Source organism: Nerophis lumbriciformis, linkage group LG08 (assembly GCF_033978685.3).
Source record: "Nerophis lumbriciformis linkage group LG08, RoL_Nlum_v2.1, whole genome shotgun sequence".
Taxonomy (NCBI): domain Eukaryota; kingdom Metazoa; phylum Chordata; class Actinopteri; order Syngnathiformes; family Syngnathidae; genus Nerophis; species Nerophis lumbriciformis.
In genome coordinates this window covers 22,673,643-22,690,372 of record NC_084555.2, presented here as the reverse complement: position 1 = coordinate 22,690,372, position 16,730 = coordinate 22,673,643, and positions in this window count along the sequence as shown.

Here is a 16,730-nt window from a genome sequence, read left to right as displayed (position 1 = left end):
GCCGCCAAGACAGACGATGGACAAGAAAGCCTCTGTCCTACGTGTGTGTGTGTCAACGTATTTGGACTGTCAGAAAAAAATAAATAAAAATAGACATATCAACTATTCAGCAATAATGTTTTATCGGCTGGATAAAAAAATACCGATAGCAGTATCATTAGTCCAGAAGTTTCACGGTCCGCTTTTACTGACCTAATTAGGAACTGGTACCTAAAAATAGCGGTACATCCCTACTCATGAATGGAGAGGGAAATGAGTTTCTCGGTGGTGACAGCCAGTATAGTACATTAAAAATCCTCATTTCAATAAGGCTGTCTGCACCACTTTTGTATTTGTTATCAATTGTACAGTCTTAGTAGAACACCTGTAACACGCCCACTAATAGTACACACAATTTTATAGTTTGCACCCAATATTTAGTACTTGTTATTTGGATCTTATTAGACCAGGCCCTTTGTGAATTTATTCATGCTTGAGTAATTTACAAGCTTCCAGCAAGGTGGCAGCAGTGCTCAAACAAATCAAACACCTGTTAAAGTCGGCGATAAAGTTTAAGAAGAGCATCAGATTCTGCGTGCTTCTGTCGGGACGCTACATTACTTAAAAGATGTTACTTGCGCAATATCGTCGCCAATAAGCAATTGTAGCAGGCGGCTGAGTTTGCATTTGTTTAACTTATTTTTTCTGTCTGGTTACTATTGTATATGTTGGCATCGGTGCCATTATGGAATCGGGTTTCAGTGCTCATCCCTATTGAGGACAACCCTCTGATTGCATTAAATTCCATTCAAAAGCTATACAATAATCCCCAGCAAGATGTCTTGTGTCTACTCCAACTTCCAGTGAAATGCATATCAAATTATGCATTTTTTCTTCTTCCATCCATCTATCCATTTTCAACCACTTGTCCCTTTCGGGGTCGTGGTGGGTGCTGGAGCCTATCCCAGCTGCACTCGCGCGGGAGGCATGGTACACCCTGGACAAGTCGCCACCTCATCACAGGGCCAACACAGACAGACAGACAACATTCACACTCACATTCACACAGTAGGGCCAATTTAGTGTTGCCAATCAACCTATCCCCAGGTGCATGTCTTTGGAGGTGGGAGGAAGCCGGAGTACCCGGAGGCAACTCACGCAGTCACAGGGAGAACATGTAAACTCCACACAGAAAGACCCCAAGCCTGGGGATGGAACCCAGGACCTTCTTTTGATTGATTAAACTTAACCTCTCAAGGCCCAAGCTGTTTGTTTACATGCTTTTTTATTTATCTTTGCTATTTGGGCTTATTGGACCCTAATTAGAATAAAAACTAAGAATCATCATTTGATATGATGTACTTAGTCCATAAGTACACAAACCTGTACGTCATGTTTAGTGACATGCTAATTCTTATTTGTACACTTTTTTATCCAAATTCCATTGTATGTTATATTCTTCTGACACCACCAGATGGCAGTATAAGTGTCCACATAAGCGGCCATAAGACCCCAATTCGGTAGTGTACACAATTTTGGAAATAAGAGCTAAAAGGTGCTGTCCACGCATGTGGCCACTAAGCCTTTAGTTAAGGAAGGGTTGTAGTTTTAGTAACGTTAGAAACATAAGACAAACATCCCCAGAGCATACGATCTAGAACAGAGGTCTTTAACAGGGGGTCGGCAGAGGTATACTGCAGGAGTGCCGTGAAATTTTTGGTTGATTTAAAAAATATATAATTTCTTTATATTTCTCTCTGCAGTTTTTTCACAAATGTAAATGTCTTCAAATACACACGAACATTGAGCCAACACAATGTTATGTAACTGCATGTGAATAAATAACATATAACATGAATATATAATTATATTTTTATATTTATGTTAGCATCTAAGGTAGCTAACAATTAGCAATCTAGTTGTCAGCTATCGATTAGTGCTCTAGTTACCAGCTAGCGATTAGCGCGTTTGTTGTCATCTAGCTATTAGTCCTCTAGTTACCAGCTAAGATTAACGTTCTAGTTGTTAGCTAGCAATTAACGCCCTTGTTGTCAGCTGGCGATTGGAGCGTTAGTTGTCAGCTAGAGATTAGCGCGTTAGTTGTCAGCCAGCGATTAGCGCTCTAATTGCCATCTAGTGATTAGCAGGTTAGTTTCAGCGAGTCATTAGCACACTGGTTGCCAGCTGGCAATTAGAGCTTTAGTTGCCAGCAGCATAATTCGGTTATTATTTGAATACCATTGGTATTGCCCTATAACAAGGTACCTTTAGGACCAGTTTTATGCAAAATACAATCATATTTTCATGCAAGTTATATAAGTTGGAGGTCTTTGGCCTGGAAAATGTTGAAGACCCTTGTTCTAGAGTAGCCAAAGGATCTTGTATTATTATTTTTTGTTACTCAATTGAAAGTCTTACTGAACAACAACAGTCCTTACAGAGAGTGAGAGCCTAGAATAATTTACTGTAGCGTTGTGGTTTGTTGGTACAAGGAGATTATTTTCAGTGGGAGCATTTCAAATATCCTTCATGCATTCATTCATTTGGGTAAACCTCCTCATGTCAACATTTGATAGATATTCTTTAGGCCAGAGGGTCTCAAACTTTTTTCACTTGGATCTCCAAGTAGGCCTACCACCATAATGACCAATATTAAAGTACAGTAGCGTAGTAGGCCTAAATATTAATTAAAAAAACAAGGGATACGTTTTTATTTAACAAGTGGCGTGGCGAAGTTAGTAGAGTGGCCGTGCCAGCAATCAGAGGCTTGCTGGTTACTGGGGTTCAATCCCCACCTTCTACCATCCAAGTCACGTCCGTTGTGTCCTTGGGCAAGACACTTCACCCCTTGCTCCTGATGGCTGCTGGTTAGCGCCTTGCATGGCAGCTCCCGCCATCAGTGTGTGAATGTGTGTGTGAATGGGTGAATGTGGAGATACTGTCAAAGCGCTTTGAGTACCTTGAAGGTAGAAAAGCGCTATACAAGTATAACCCATTTATCATTTATTTATATTTTTGGCCACTCCGTTTGAACAGTAACACTGTGTTTTAATATTTAATTAACTGATTCTTGAGCATATCACTAGATGGAGCCCACGTACTACGTACCACAGTTTAAGAATCACTGCTTTAAGCCATCTTTTGATTGGGTATATGCTACTGGAGGCAGAATTTAGGAATAAAACGCGTATTGTGTAAGTCAGCTAGTGCTTTGTATCGCTCCTTCAATCAGTGAACAGAAAATAGAAGCCTGCAAGACTAAAAGTAGCCTCTCCACCACAGATGGCCCCCACACTTTCCGCCAGTGGGTCAGTGGGTGAGGGAAGAGTGGAGGGGAGTGGAGGCAAGAGGAGAAGCGCCGCCATACAGGGGAGAGTGTGGGCGTCCGACACGGGCACTGAGCTTCCAAGGCCAAGTGGGCCGAGGCTTGCAGTATACATCGCTAAAAATGGACATAATGACGCTCAATAGTTCGTCATCTGTTAGACAACAGATGAGGAAAACTGTTGACATCATCAGCTCGTGTCAGTTTCCCCCACATTCTTTCTGATTGCGCAATCACCTGGGTGGAATCAAACATGGTTTCCTGTGTAAAGATGGTCCATATTTGGTAACAGTACTGACTGGACTCACTAAATCAATTCTAGGTCAGAGTCCTTTTTTATTTTTTCACAAAATCTCAAATTGTGTGCTATAACTGTAACATGTTTTTCATTTGTGTTTCAGAATGTATTATATTGGGTTTTGGGGTAGATTTCATTTTCATTGTTACTTTTAACTACAGATACACTTCCTAACTGTGTAGAGACAGCTCAACATTGATGACATAACGGAGGAAATTACCAATGCAATAGATCATAAACAGTGTACAGCTGCAGTGTTTATGCATCTAACAACAGCTTTTGACACAATTCATCATAATATTTTAGCTAAAAAATGTGAACGGCATAGCATCAGAGAGTTGTTCCTGAACTGGGTAGAAAGCTATTTAACCGACAGGAAACATACGTAAAGCTCGGTGAACACACTTCTACAGCGCTAAATATATCTTGTGGCGTACCCCAGATATCAATACCGAGACCAAAATTGCTCAATCTCAACATAAACAACATTTGTAAAGTTACAAAAGACTGCAAGTTATTATTTGCAGATTGACAACATGTCTTTCTTTCTTTTTCACTGACGGAATCCTGATAAAGGTCAAACGTTGCTTCTCTTTTGTCTTTTCCTGTCCAAGGACCTAATTAATTGCTGCCATCATGGAATTTTTTAAACAAAATGATGCAATTTTGAATGAGGATGGGTGAGTCATTTTTACTTTTAAAGGGTTAAAGAAACCCAGAAAACAGCATGTTTTTTTCAATAGAAGAAGCGTTTTTATTTTAACTTCATGCAACAATGAACAAACACTTCTCACTTCCCAATTATCTACCGCAAACAAAAACATGTACACCGTACCCTGACCGCACCCGTGAACTTTCACATTTTGACCGTGAAATCACATATTTGTTCTGTTTTGTAACGTGATTCAATCAAACATACATACTAGGGGTGTCTTGATACAACGTTTTCACTTCCAATATGATACCAATTCAGTGACGTGCAGTCACTAGAGGGCCTCACCTGCCATCATGGAAAGAAAAAAAATGTAAAAAAGAAAAAAAATGTATTAAATTGTTATATGTATCCAGTGATTATACTATAAAGTTATTTTCCATTTAACTTCACCAGTTTTAGATAATTTTTTATTTAAAATCGCTGAATTTTCACATTTGCCGTTCAAATACTGAGAAGAGATGGTGCGGTGAACAGCAGCCAGTTGAGGCACGTCACTGCGTTGTGCCTCAACATGGATTGTGGACTCGGCTAACTGCTGGCCTGCTGTGCAGTGAGACCGTATTGCTATATGAACTATATTATACATTTCCATAGTTTAGTTAGCTGAGGTATATAATGTACAGTGTATTTTGTCAACAACTGTATGTGTGTAACGTATTTCTTGTGCTGAGCAATCATAAAACGGCTGCAAAAGACGCACTGGCTGCGGCTCGCAGTAATCCCGCCTCCTGCACCTCCGCCGTAGAATGCACCCCCTGACGGGAGTGTTATATCAACTAAAGCCCACACTTAAACTTTCCACGTGCAAGATTGAATCTATTTAAAAAAGTTAATTCATAAGAAGCCAAAAAGTGTAAAAACAATAATGTTTGTGTTGGAGGAGTTGTGAATGACTGCAGGGCCACAACATTAGGTACACCTGCAGACTGCAGGTGTACCTAATTCACAACTCCTCCAACACGAACATTATTGTTTTTGCACTTTTTGGCTTCTTATTAAATAACTTTTGTAACCTATTTTTATGGGCTTTCCTCTTTGTGATGTTAAGTTCCTGTTATGCGCTGTTATACAGTATATGCCTTGAGCTCTTATTTTGAAGGCGCTAAGAGCGGAAGTGATGACACGTTGGAGTGGAGCGGAGGTTTTTGAAAGAAGGTAAATAAAGTCGTCCTCGTGTGTAAATAAAGTGGACCTCGTGTAAACTGGAGCCTCCGTGTTTGTTATTTTGTAGTTTCATACAGTATAGGCGACATTTATAAACCCTCGGTTACACTTTTTTAAATAGATTCAATCTTGCACGTGGAAAGTTTAAGTGAGGGCTTTAGTTGATATAACACTCCCGTCAGGGGGTGCATTAATCCAGCACAACAGCGGCGCATGGACTTCATTTATAAGTAAAGGTAAGACCATAATAACGTTTTTTTTATTAAATGTGCTTTTTTGTGTGCTACAGTTTGTATGTGTAAAGTTAAAGTTAAGTTAAAGTACCAATGATTGTCACACACACACTAGGTGTAATGAAATTTGTCCTCTGCATTTGACCCATCCCCTTGATCACCCCCTGGGAGGTGAGGGGAGCAGTGGGCAGCAGCGGCGACGCGCCCGGGAATAATTTTTGGTGATTTAACCCCCAATTCCAACCCTTGATGCTGAGTGCCAAGCAGGGAAGAATGCTGGTATGAGCTTTTAAACAGAACCCGTTAACTGCTGCCAATCAAATGGTGAATAAGATACTCTTTAGGGTTCATATGTTTGTAAATCTGACTGTGATGAAGTCAGTGCCTCACCAGCCATCAACCTTACCGCACGTCACTGTACCAATTTTGGTCAATACCGATACTAATCCAATACGATATCAACACGAATCATACATTTTTTTTATTATAAGTGTTGAATGTTGGAAAAGGCTTGATCGAGTGAAATTACTCAAACAGAGAACAATGGTATGCATGGAAAACACCAACCTATTTATTATTAACCTTCTGTAATTGACTTATGCTGTCTAAGTTGAAGAGGAGTGGTCTTTTTTCTGGTAACACCTAGTGGCCAAAATAATTAATTACGTTAAGTTCAAGGTGCAGTAAGTTAAATGATGCAGATGTTTCCTATTGGTTTTTACTACTCCTAATGTTGTCGATGTTTGTTACTGGATATTTTCTATACACTTTTGCTTTGGTGACTTTGTAATAAGTAATATGCAACTATGATTATTTGATACTTGTTTGTATTGACAAATGTCGGGTTTTAGAACGCAATTTTGTTTAATTAAGGACACAAAAAAAGACCGATCTCGTGTGCTCATTGGAGGACATTTAGATGATAATCAACTGTCAAGCTTTGCTCAAGTAAACGTGCTGCAGAACTTCTTGTATCGCACTGATTACAGATATCAATATCTGATTGGGACACCCATACTAAACAACTTTTAAAGTGGATGGGTCATTTAGTGGGTGATGACAATGGGGTATAGGGTACAAATCCCAGTCGGAGTGGCTGGTTTATACATACAAACACCATTTCCATATGAGTTGGGAAATTGTGTTAGATGTAAATATAAACGGAATACTATGATTTGCAAATCCTTTTCAACCCATATTCAATTGAATGCACTACAAAGACAAGATATTTGATGTTCAAACTCATAAACTTTTTTTTTTTTTTTTGCAAATAATAATTAACTTAGAATTTCATGACTGCAACACGTGCCAAAGTAGTTGGGAAAGGGCATGTTCACCACTGTGTTACATGGCCTTTCCTTTTAACAACACTCAATCACTGATATATATATTGTTATTATTATTATTATTTGTTAACAATACGTATCCTAACATGTCTGATATGTATATATATATTAGAGATGCACGGTTTGCGGGCACAACCGCGGAGTCCGCGGATTATCCGCGGATCGGGCGGATGAAATTTAAAAAAATTAGATTTTATCCGCGGGTCGGGTCGGGTCGGGTCGGGTCGGGTCGGGCGGTTGAAAAAAAAAAAAAAAAGATTTTAAATAGATTCAGGCGGGTGGCAGTTAAACCAATTCGGAAATATATATACATAGTTAAATGTTGTTACCCACATATGAAAAACGAGCAGGCACCTGCTGCATATGCCACAACAGAAGAAAAAAAAAAAAAAAAGATGGACACTTTTACGGAGCGGAGAAGGCCCCCGACGCCTCGCCGGGGTCCGGGACCGAGGCCCCTTCCCCCGAGAGGGCCCCACCGGGAGCCGTAGCTGAGGCGATCCGCGAGAAGGGCCCGACGCACGTCCAGGGTCACCACCGCGCCCACCGCACCGACACCCCGCCTCGTCCGCCTTCGCCGCGGCCGGCGTCACGCGCAGCAGGTAAGCAGCTTACCTGCCCGCCACCCCCGTGGCCGGGGGCTCGTAACAGGGGTAACTACGCGCGCTCCGCCCGCGCAGCTTACCTGCCCGCCACCCCTGTTGCCGGGGGCGCGTAACAGGGGTCACTCCGCGCGCAGTGCGCTCACGAAAGGGGTGGGGCTCACCCTGGTTGATATAGACAGCAGGACGGTGGCCATGGACGTCGGAACCCGCTAAGGAGTGTGTAACAACCCACCTGCCGAATCAACTAGCCCTGAAAATGGATGGCGCTGGAGCATTGGGCCCATACCCGGCCGTCGCCGGCAGCGAGACGCGCTTGGAGGTGCGCTCAGCGCGGCTCCCATATGATTGCGCACTGGTGTGCGTCTGGGTCGTGACAGCGTTGCACGCGAATGTCTGTCCTGCATTGGATCAGTCTCCTTTCTTTAACAGGCAAAAGCTTTATAACCTCACTAATGCCTTGCATCGTCTATATTAGATATATAACAACGGGCGGGTGCGGGCGGATGGCGGGCGGGTGCGGTTCTGATCAAATGTTACATCGGGTGGATGGCGGATGGTTGACGACTTTCTGATGCGGTTGCGGATGAAATAATTGCCTATCCGCGCATCTCTAATATATATATATATATATATATATATATATATATATATATATATACACTTTTGTATAAATATTGTTATCATTATTATTTGTTAACAATACATATCCACACATGTCTGCCGAGAGAAATTCTGGCACTTGGACGAATGTGATTGAAGATCCTTACTGTATAATGTTGCAATGTTGACAGCATTAGTTAGCAGACCATTTTTCTGCTCTTTTATTTCCACATATTTGGACACAAACGCCACAAGATTTCTGCAATGTTAACAAGCTGCCAGTAGAGGACAGACAAGACTACTTACTAGTCATTGGGTGTGGGCGAACAACATCAATAAAATGATTCCTCATCTAAATTTCATAATTGTCCATACTACATATGTTGTCATTTTAATGCATGCAGTGGAGGAGACAAAAACTGAGCAAAAAAGTAAACAAATATATTTTGAATTATAAAATTACATTTTGTCCATTGCTTGTTTTTTAGTCACAGGCAATTTTATGATACCTGTTGGTGCTTTTAGATGGTGGTTGGTGTGGCACACCATCACCTGCTGATCGTTAAGAAGAACCATACATGCTTTCATGTTCGTCTCCAAAAGTGTTGAGTAGGACCAAACAAGTCACTAGATTTGTCTAGATCTGTCGCTAAGTTGGCAACGCCTTTCCCACCTACTATGTCTTCTTGTTCTCTGGCACACCAAATCCGTATGAGGTGTGTTAATAAGCAGAGTTACAAAGCCATCTATTGTACAGAGTTGCAATGACAAACTCTATTTACGTTATCATGTGTGTATTTATTAGTTTAAAATGTTTTTAATTGTATTTTATCCTTTTTAAAAGGTCTCCATTTACTTTTTTTATGCATTTATTTAAATTCATAATGTGTTTGCCACAAATATGAATGTATAATAATATTAATGACTAAACTTATTTGATCATGTACAGTGAAATTTATTGAATGCATCCTCTTGAGAAGCAGTGTGGGAAACACTAAACTGGTCTTGCTGTATGCTGGTATGAGGTATCAAACGAATACTGATACAACTCTTGGTGTTGATACTACAGATGTTAAGATCAATCTGCCAACTCCAGTGTTTCCCACACATTCATTTATTTGTGGCGGCCCGCCACGAAAGAATTACATCCGCCACAAATGGATTTTTCGGCTTTTGACTCGCTCGACCGCTCATAAAAGCAATGGGACTGTCTGTGAATGTTGCTTGTAGTTACACCTCCGGTGCAGTAGGTGGCGGTAGCCTACTATGCATTGTAACTCCGCCAATAGCACTTAATTCACCTGGTGGGCCAGAAGAAGAAGAAGAAGAAGAAGAAGAGGGACGGATGGACGGACGGGATCAAAATACTCGCCGGCTACTTTTCATAATGATGGCGCTTCCTACGTTTCTACCTCAAACGTCCAAATGCTGCTGAAAGCCTTGATCCAGGATGCCATGGGGAATAAAACTTAAATGGTGCGTTTTGGCGATAGTTAGCAGCTTGGTGGCTCATAGCCGGCTAGCTAACGCTTGCTAGCGTGGTAGCATTGCTTCATTTTTACAGGTGTTATAGGTAGATAGGTTATAGCTGCATCGCTCGGGGCTCGTCATATATTTAACGTTAATCCGCGATTTCACCGAGCGTTTCACCGACGAGCTAACGTGTCCAGGTTATAGCCCTGTTGTCAATAAACACACATGGACTGAAGCTAAATTGTCCACTGTCCACTGCAGCATGTGAATGCAATGAAAATAATAAAATCTGAGCCAACCAGCTGTTAAAATGTTGTCCAGGTTAATGTTTTGGCCATTAAAGGCCCTTCATTTCAAGATTTCAACTGTGATCGGGCTTTAAACAGGTGGCTGACCAGTGTTGGGTTAGTTACTGAAAAGCAGTAACTAGTTACAGTTACTAGTTACTTCATTTCCAAAGTAACTCAGTTACTAACTCAGTTACTTACACCAAAAAGTAATGCGTTACTGTGAAAAGTAACTATTTAGTTACTTCTTTTTGTCTTTTTTTAGAGCTCCCATTAATGCCCTTTTAGCCTTCATTTCAGTACTGTTATTGCACTGGAGAATAATACAATGTGTTGATCAACTTGACATGCATTTGCATCACTGAACTCTGCTAAGCAATGTGGTCTACATACAACACACAAAGACAAAGATATGTTACAAAGACCAATTTGTTTCTGGCCAGAACAAATTGACAAAACTATTTTAAATAGCTGCAACATAACGTACATAAGTAACAAACAGCATAATAACAGCATAGATGTAAACCAAGAAAGGCACACACTACATACACAAAGCCTAACCAGGCATTTTCTTCCTCAAGTAATTCTGATACAAAATCATGTCTGAAGCCCAGAAGACTCTCCACATTTCCCCAGTTTTAGTTTAGAGATAAGGAAAAATTGGCCTGGCCCACTAGGATCCCTCTTTATGTTTGTGAACTTTATAGTCTATACATTTAGAGTGATGTGATAATCAAACACTCTAGAAGTCTAGAATGAAAGAGTATATAAGAGAATTGACAGCAAAGTTCCCTCTCAGGAGCACGCCTGTGCAATTGTGCACTGCTCAAGCGTCCTCTGCGCACGGCAAATCTATGCCACGCACAAAATCAAATAAAAAAATAAGCGCATAACAATTTTCGACACGACACGGACACGACAGAGAAAACCGTTTTCGTCATCATTGTTCAAATATTGTAACGTCTGTCGAGACGCTTTGAGGACATGAATTCCATCCATCACTTTACTGAGCAAAACTCTTTATTGTCGGCCATAAACACATCATCAAAACATTAGTAAAAAAAAAGATATCTAGCAAAAGTGGTCATTTTCTGCAGTACAAACCAGACCAAAAGTAACTTTGTTTTATCAACAGCTGCCGCTCGCTCTTTCTCACGTGCGCCAACACTTGCACATATGGCACTGAGCCAGTGATGCGTTTACAGCCACACAAAAAGTCGGACAACTCCAACACCACACATAAAGTGTAATTCCAGGTCGTTACACTATGATTTACCAATCAAATGTGTGCTTATTCTAGTGTCATTTATTAGGAATCTTAATTTATAAATATTAATCATTAAATGCTGTTAGTATATTAAATAAATACTAATAAAAATATATTTTTTACAAACAGGAAGTTGCAGGAATGTACACATGATCCCCTGCTTATATCTCATTGTGCAACATGTGAATGTTTTAATGGGAACTAAATGCAATGTCTGAAAGGGGTACCAATTATTTCCAAAGCAGGACCTCCACCCAGACAAACAATACAAGTACACAGTTCATGAAAAACAATATTTGTTGTTATTGTCATTGTAAGTGGGCCTAAACACTTATATTAGAAATGGAAATGACTGCTATCATTTGATTATAATAATAAGAGAATGTTGTCTGTCTATCTGTGTTGGCCCTGTGATGAGTTGGGGACTTGTCCAGGGTGTACCCTGCCTTCCGCCCGAATGCAGCTGAGATAGGCTCCAGCGACCCCGAAAGGGACAAGCGGTAGAAAATGGATGGATGGATGGAGATTGAACTTGTTATTTAGTCAGATTTGGGACAGGTGTGCTGCTGGTGTAGCCACAGTGTGCACTTCTAAAGTTGCTCACATGGACTCCACTCAATGCTCAGGGAGTTTTTGCGTTTGCTCACACACATGAACAATTAGAGGGAACATTGATTGACAGAGTGTGTGTACCTTCAGCGGTGAATGATGAGAAGAGGCAGAGTTAATCCTTAAGTGGTGGAGGTGAAGTGGCATCAGAATCTCTATCTCTCTTTACTAGCTTCGTCGAAGCATGTTGCTTATGTAGCTTGTTTCAGCAGATTTGAATTGCTGTTTTGGGCAGTAGATGGGATCTTTGATCCAAAGCACAATTTACATTTAACTAAAATGTTCTTTTCTTTGTGCTCGACAAAAAAAAAGTAGTGAAAATATCTCCATGTTAGCAAACTCGACTTCTGGCTCCGCCATGATCAGACACGCCCCCCCCCTCTCCACACTCACACGCACACACACCCACACAGAGCGCATGTCTCTCTCTCTTCTCCGGCTTGTGACACAAGAAGAATCAGAACGATGACACAGCAGCGCTCCGATAAAACACACTTTATACTACATAAAAAGTAACGTAAAATAACGCAGTAACGCATCATGTAGTAACGGTAACTGAGTTACTGAAAATAAAAAATAACGCGTTAGATTACTAGTTACCGCCGAAACTAACGGCGTTACAAAGTAACGCGTTAGTCCCAACACTGTGGCTGACCTGTTCAGATGGGTGTAACTGCTACTGGTCAAATAATGTTAAATAGCATTTAATTTTACATGTATGCAATGCCATTTAAATGTAATTATAGATAATAATAATAATAATAATAATAATAATAATTACTGTGTAGTGTTGTAAATAGTCAACGGGAAGAATTTTAGTAAGATATAAGCCATGAGCACTACACAGCCAGAAAAAACCTAGGCAGGACAAGTAAAAATATTGGGGCAAGTAGATTTGAGAAGTCAGGCAAGTAGAAAAAAACCTTAACGTTGAACCCTGCATGTGTTGAGCTGCTGCCGCTTAAGGTTAGACGGCACTGTACATAGAGCGCTTCTGCTCGTTAGTAATAAATTCTAATGTTGGATGTTCACTCCTTCACACAGATGAGTATAGAAAAATCTTTTCAACGGCCGAAAAGGGCTCGACTTGGAGAGGAGGTAGGCCTACAGTCCGGACCACAGGTGCGACCTGTTCAGCAGCAGCAGGAGGAGGAGGAGGAGGAGGTTGACTGACTGTGGCAGGACACCTCTGCCTCTGTTTCACTTCATGTTGCTGGTAAATAATATGGTTGTAGTAGTAGGTTAAAGTTATATTTTATAAGATATATTTTTTGTAAGAACCACAATTAATAAATATATTTCAGTGAATCACTAAGTGTTCAAATATGTATATAAATATGTACATAAAATGTTGTAATTATATTCCAACTCCGCGTTCTTCTTGGTCATCGGCGCTGCCGCCGCCACCCCCTGCCCCCCGACCACACCACCACAAATAGATGCTTCTCCTGTGGGAAACACTGAACTCCCTACTGTTCAAATTTATTTTGGGAGTAAAATGGAGTGACCATACAGTAAATCATATTAAAAAAGCAAAAGTATTCGAGGCAGCTCTCTTGTAAAAAGCCAAAAAGGTTAGATAACTTGTTATCCATATTTTTTTAAATATTGTTTTAAAACAAAACCTTAACGTACGGTTGACTTTAGGTCTAGAGTTTACATAAACAAAAACATCCACTACTTTACAAGTGTGTCCAAATGACCAGTGCCTAACTCTGAAATAAGCATATTTTATTTTCTGTAATCCACTCAGCCGTTGCTTCAGATGCAATACAAATGCTGCCCTCATGTGGCCAAAAATGTTAATTTCAAGACCCTGAAAATGAGCAGCCTGTCTTATTATTGACCTGCCAAGCAAATAAACTAAGAAATTCACAGTTTAGAAGTATCAGTTATTTTCGAGTGATTATGGTTCAGACAAGAAAAGGGAACATTAAGTTTTGAGGCCTTAGTCTATATTTATTGTCTACGTTCAGTAATAAATTGGATTTGCAATTATTCAAAAAGACCTTGTACTCAAATCACAGATTCCTTGGAAAGTTTACCAGGTCAGTGAATGGGAGGAATTAAGCCTTTCACTCACAAACATGTACGCCAAAAAGCATTTAAAGGTATTGCAAGCTGTTCACTTTATAGTCCAAGTAGTCTGAAGCACAGCAGCAAGAGCCGGAAAAGCAATCAAATTATCTTAAATTAAATGTAATAACTGCAAATTTGAAAGTATTATTGCAACTAAGATGAATGTGCATTTCAGTTTGAATAGACACACGTACACACTTTTTGCAGGAAATAGATGAATGTTTGATACCCATTTATCATATATGCAAACATAATTAATCCTTGGTACTTAGTCATTCTGCCATCAACACTTTTATTTGTAGAAGTGAAAAAATAACATTTTTAGTAAGATGTGAGCATGATGTACTATACATATCTATGATAAGGGGAGAAAACTAACTTGCACAAGTGTGATGTGGAAACACTAGCAATGGACTTTCAGTTTTATATATCCAGCATGGTGATTACCCCGAGTGCATAAACCATGTTTATACTATTTTTGGTCAATTAATATCAACGTGCATGACAGAATGAAAAAAGGCCACCATTCAGTTTTTTTATTGATTTTTTATATCTTTTTTTAGAAGTTTTACGGTCTAAGCCAGGGGTCTTCAACTGAAATTTGCAAAGGGTCCAAGCGACACTTTCATCAAGGAAAGGTCTGGCGAGTGGTTAGGTGTCAGGTATGGCAAACATTGTGTGAAACTGAACAATTTGACATTCAAATAGAAATTGCAAAAGTAAACATTCCCATATTTATTGTCACAATGTATGATTTTCTCTTTCAGCAAATAAAATAGTGTATATGGATGAAAAATATTAAAATATCTTTATACAAATTGTGCATCCTAAAATAAAGTGCATCTTACAATAAAGTAATCTCTACTTAAAAAACTTAAAATTAAATATTGCTGCAGCTTGAGTTTCTAGTTCTCTGCTAAATTCTGTGAGCTGATCAATTAGTACTTTAATGTCTGAGGGGGCGACTTGTCCAGGGTGTACCCCGCCTACCGCCCGAATGCAGCTGAGATAGGCTCCAGCACCCCGTAAGGGACAAGCGGTAGAAAATGGATGGATGGATGTCTATAATAGCTGTGCTAGTCAAAATAGAAGCGCCCCGTCCATACTTGCCAACCTTGAGACCTCCGATTTCGGGAGGTGGGGGGTGGGGGCGTGGTCGGGGGTGGGGAAGGGCGTGGTTAAGAGGGGAGGAGTATATTGACAGCTAGAATTCACCAAGTCAAGTATTTCATATATATATATATATATATATATATATATATATATATATATATATATATATATATATATATATATATATCTCCTGAAAATATGCAAATAAAACTGTGTTAGATCATTAATACTTCAAACTTGCATAAATAAATATTAAGGAATATAACATATATATATATATATATATATATATATATATATATATATATATATATATATATATATATATATATATATATATATATATATATATATATATATATATGTATGTATGTATGTATGGGGGAAAAAAAACCACAAGACTATTTCATCTCTACAGGCCTGTTTCATGAGGGGGTTCCCTCAATCATCAGGAGATTTTAATGGGAGCATTCACATACCATGGTTTATATAGGGCACAGAGTGGGAGGGTACAGGCTGGCGTAGGGGCGTGGTGATTGGCTCATGTGTTACCAGGTAACACATGAGCATCAGGGTATGTGAATGCTCCCATTAAAATCTCCTGATGATTGAGGGAACCCCCTCATGAAACAGGCCTGTAGAGATGAAGTAGTCTTGTGATTTTTTTTCCCACACATACATATATTGCGCTCTACTACGGTATCGAGCACTATTTTTTGGATAACCTTATTAAGACATATATATATATATATATATATATATATATATATATATATATATATATATATATATATATGTATATGGAGTACAGTAAACTGTAATGAAAACACAGTTGTTCTACTAACTGTACTGTACTTGCTGCTTACTTTAAAAAAAAATAACACTTACCTTTCACTATTTGAGTAGCTTTTGTTCTGCCATTTGAGTACTGGCATAATCCCAGGAATGTAGGCTCATACGACTTCTTTGTTTGTCTTGTCTTTATTGCACAAGATGTAATTCAATCACACAACAGCTCCAATGTGTGTCTATCCCTTTTCCCGGCAAAACTCGAACACCCACTTCCTATTAACAACGTCACTTCCCTATCTCTCCCGAAAGTCCCGCCCCCCAGCCACAGTCATTGGCTAACACCCAGTAGCCAGCCGCTACAGTATTAACGTGCCGGCAGGAATAAACATACGCTGAGGAATAGCTCCGTGCCTGCCTACTTTATGGGTTATAGATAAACCTATGGATAACGGAGACATATATAATACATACTTGCCAACCTTGAGACCTCCGATTTCGGGAGGTGGGGGGCGGGGGGCGTGGTCAAGGGTGGGCGGGGCATGGTTGGGGGCGTGGTTAAGAGGGGAGGAGTATATTGACTTCTAGAATTCACCAAGTCAAGTATTTCATACATACATACATACATATATATATATATATATATATATATATATATATATATGTCTTGATAAGGTTATCCAAAAAATAGTGCTCGATACCGTAATAGAGCGCAATATATGTATGTGTGGGAAAAAAATCACAAGACTATTTCATCTCTACAGGCCTGTTTCATGAGGGGGGGTACCCTCAATCATCAGGAGATTTTCTCCTGATGATTGATGTCTTGTGATTTTTTTTCCCACACA